This window comes from Sorex araneus, chromosome 2 (assembly GCF_027595985.1).
Source record: "Sorex araneus isolate mSorAra2 chromosome 2, mSorAra2.pri, whole genome shotgun sequence".
Lineage (NCBI taxonomy): Eukaryota > Metazoa > Chordata > Mammalia > Eulipotyphla > Soricidae > Sorex > Sorex araneus.
Window position 1 is genome coordinate 215668562 of NC_073303.1, and position 4260 is coordinate 215672821.

General features: G+C 43.5%; 1 pseudogene; it reads left to right on the plus strand.

Annotated features, from left to right (window-relative positions):
- Positions 1 to 1500: 1500 nt before the first annotated feature.
- Positions 1501 to 2256, plus strand: LOC101537956 (proteasome subunit alpha type-3-like; annotated as a pseudogene).
- Positions 2257 to 4260: the final 2004 nt, after the last annotated feature.

Consider the following 4260-nt stretch of genomic DNA (forward strand, 5'->3'; position numbering starts at 1 on the left):
CCCGGAGCTGAGATCTCCAAACCTGCTCAAATCGGGACTGCACCTCCACCTCCTCCCAGAAGTCCCATTTTCCAGTAGATTGGCAGTCACACCCACAAACTGCCCCAGGCGCCATGTAATCCCATTAAAGGCAAAGATTCAGAGACTATAAAACAAAGCTCTTGGAAGTGCAAATGCAGCTGCACAAGCGAGCTCTTATTGCTTAGTTCTCCCTCTCAGAGAACCTGACAAGGCACTGAGAGCATCCTGCCCACACGGCAGAGCCTGGCAAACTCTCTGTAGTGTATTCTGTATGCCAAATACAGTAACAATGATGGGTCTCATTCCCCTTACCCTGAAAGATCCTCCAATGTGGCACCACTGGGAAGAACGAGTAAAGAGAGGCTGCTAATATCTCAGGGCTAGGGTGAATGGAGACGTTACAGGCACCCGCTTGAGCAAATCTAAGATCAACAGGATGACAGTGATACAGTGATACACAATTTTCCCTCTTATTTTCACTTTCTAGCTTTATTTTTCCTCATCAATGTCTGATTTGTTTTCTGACTGATTCTCTTGAATTCTTTCAGGAATGTACAAGCACCACATGATTCTGGTGATAACAATTTGATATCTCTTCAAATATTTTAGATACTTTTCTGAAGGTTCTTTAAAATAAAATAAATATTTTAATTAGTAGCCACCGTACTGTGAATGGGCCTAATCTAATCAACTAAAGATCTTAAAAGAGAGGTACTTCTTTTTTTTTTTTCCCTGTCTCCAAAATGTACACTCAAAGCTATACATAACTTCTCAGAGGCACATCGATCAAAGGGCCTGTCAGGTTGTGGTGAGGCTGAAGCTAACATTTCTTTGAAAGCTCATGTTAGATCTAGAAAAGTAACTTTCTGCTCTGGTCCCTCCAAAGAAAAATGTTCTCTGTGTCTCTTGTACTCATACAGAGGTGTTTATCTAATTCCTCGTAGAGGCCCATGAAAGCAAGGAACTGCCTGTGGGGTTGTAAACAGAGGCATTACTCCCAGATACTTAACTTGTTGTTAAGCTGGATTAGATCCATTAAGCTGGATCTAATTTCTTATGACTTTATATCTCTTTAAACTCATTAGCATGAAAGGGAATTTTCCTGCACTGGAGGGTTCTAGCACGGCAGAGCCTGGCAAGCTCTCTGCGGTGTATTCCATATGCCAAAAACAGTAACAAGTCTCACAATGGAGACATTACTGGTGCCCGCTTGAGCAAATTGATGAACAACAGGAGGACAGTGTTACAGTGCTACAGTGGGTTCTAGAGAATTCTACAAAAGATTTGCATAAAAAACTCAGAAGATTGAAAGGTAGAGTTTATTATACAGTTTAGGTAGACGGAATCAGGTCCTTCCCAAATGTCCAGGCCTCCACCTGTTTCATGGGTGAGAATTAAAGTGATTGACTAGACTCGTTGCAAAGTTGGGAAAACACCTCAGACCTTGAAACTCTCCTTATTCTCCATAGATTTAGCATGATGAATTTCATCTGCACCAGGAATGACTTGACAGCTTCTACATTCACTCCTGATGGAAGAATTTTTTAAGTTGAATGTAACACGAAAGCTGTAGGATACACTAGTTATTGGAATTAGATGTAAAGATGCAGTTATTTTGGGGGTTGAAGAATGAGTCTTTTCTAAACTTTAGGAAAAGTTTCAAATAAATGACTTTTTATTGTTGATCAACATGCTGGAATGACAGTAACAGGTTTGCTGGCAGATGCACGTTATTTAGCAGACACTGTAAGAGAAGAAGCTTCCAACTTTAGATTTAACGTTGACTGTAACATTCCACTAAAACATCTTGCAGACAGAGTTGCCCTGTACATATATGTATATGCACTCGACGGCAATGTTGGACACTTTGGCTGTAGTTTCCTGCTCGATTCTTAGAGTGTGAATGATGGTGGGCAACTTTATACGACTGAGCCATTAATTGTTGCATATGGTTGTTGCGGCTGTGCCCTTGGCAAAGCCAGGTGGGCTGCAAAGACAGAAATAGAAAAACTCCAAATGAAAGAAATAACCTGTTGGTCTGTTGTTATAGAAGTTGCAGAAAGCAATTTATGTAGTACACAGTGAAGTTAAGAATAAAGCTTTTGAATTAGAGCTCAGCTGAGTTGGTGAATTAACTGAAGGAAGACAGGAGATTGTCCCCAAAGACACAAGGAAGCAGAAAAATATGCTAAGGAATCTCTGAAAGAAGATGAATCAGATGATAATAATATGTAACATTTACTTCAGCACCTTTCAAATTTCTAGTAACAATTCTGTAGCACTGTAGCAATCTAGTACTGTCATCCTATTGTTCATTGAGTTACTCCACTGGGCACCAGTAATGTCTCCATTGTGAGACTTGTTACTGTTTTTGGCATATCGAATATGCCTCAGGGAGCTTGCCAGGCTCTGCGGTGCGGGCGGGATACTCTCAGTAGCTTGCCGGGCTCTCCGAGAGGGATGGAGGAATTGAACTCGGGTCTGCCCCGTGCAAGGCAAATGCCCTACCTGCTGTGCTATCTGTTATTATATTTAGCCTTGTGGATAATTACCTACCCACTATGGAATTTTCATTAAACTTTTTTCTTGTAATAAATACATAGATAAAGTGATTGATTAGATTCATCTCAACCCAGTCATTAGAGTGGAAAGGTCATATGGGGGACACATGAGCAGGAAGGTAGGTGCAGTTTCAGTACAATGGCTGAGTGATCTGAAAGCAGTAACAGCCAGAGCTGTGCTAGCACATGAGACATGTAAACCGAGTGTAGAAGGACCTTTGACAATCTACACTCCTCATCTAGAAACGTCACTCCTTGAAACCTAGGATAAAGCTGCCTCTCATATACCAGTGCTCTTCTGTTAGAGAATTCTGACCTGCCTTTGAACCCTGTACTACTCTAAACCCTGCTACCTGATCGCCTGAACAGGAAGCCTCCTCTCACTAAACTCATTGCTTCCCAAGCTTAGAATCCCGGTGTCCACTGGACTGAGCTGACAGCTCGTTGGAAAACTGGGATCCCATTTTGTTTACAGATGGCAACTCCTTCATGGAACAGGACACACATATATCCAGGTATGCAATAGTCACCCTGGTAGAAATCCAGGTGTGTCATTCTACCTCACTGGTTAAAGAGAAAGCCTCAGTTTCCCCCTGCCAGTGAGAGAGAGAGAGAGAGAGAGAGAGAGAGAGAGAGAGAGAGACAGAGAGACAGAGAGACAGAGAGACAGAGAGACAGAGAGAGACAGAGAGAGAGACAGAGAGAGAGAGACAGAGACAGAGACAGAGACGGAGACAGAGACAGAGAAAGTCAGATTTCTTTCTCCAGGTGTTCTATCTCTGCCTCATCTACCTGGCACACATTCCACCCCTAAGGTTCTGTCTTGGCATTCACGGGCCTTCCCAGGAACATAAAACTCTTCGCTGGCCTTTAGACTGACAAGGAAATTAAGGGAATGGGTACAAGCCTAGAGCCTATGCTGATGGGGACACCAACTGCCATAATAGAAATCGATGTTCTGCTGATTTTCCAGGGCAGCTAGAGAAACACAGGAAGTTAATGTTATTTACAATATACCTGGGCTGGAGCCATAGCACAGTGGGAAGGGCGTTTGCCTTGCACATGGCCGACCCGGGTTCAATTCCCCTGCCCCTCTTGGAGAGCCCATCTAGCTACTTTGAGTATCCCACCCGCACGCCAAAGCCTGGCAGGCTGCTGGTGGCATATTTGATATGCCAAAAACAGTAAAAACTCCTGGACAGGGCCCTGGAGTTAAGTGAAGACTATTCAGATAATATCACAAAGTACACTTTCTTGCTATGATGGGTCCACGCTGCCAGATGAAAAGAAAGGGGATTGCTGACTTCCAAGGATAGTCTTATTAACTACTACTCTCAGGACTGAATCGATAGCACAGCGGGTAGGGCGTTTGCCTTGCATGCAGCCGACCTAGGTTCGACTCCTCCATCCCTGATGGAGAGCCCGGCAAGCTACCGAGAGTATACCACCCGCATGGCAGAGTCTGGCAAGCTACCTGTGGTGTATTCGATATGCCAAAAAGAGTAATAACAAATCTCACAACGGAGACGTTACTGGTGCCCACTCAAGCAAATAGATGAACAAAGAGACAACAACAACAATGCTACAGTGCTACAGTGCTCAGGTACTTAAACTACTCAAAGTTGTATATCTGCCCACAATGGCAGCAATTACATTCCTGCAGGAGCCATTTAACACA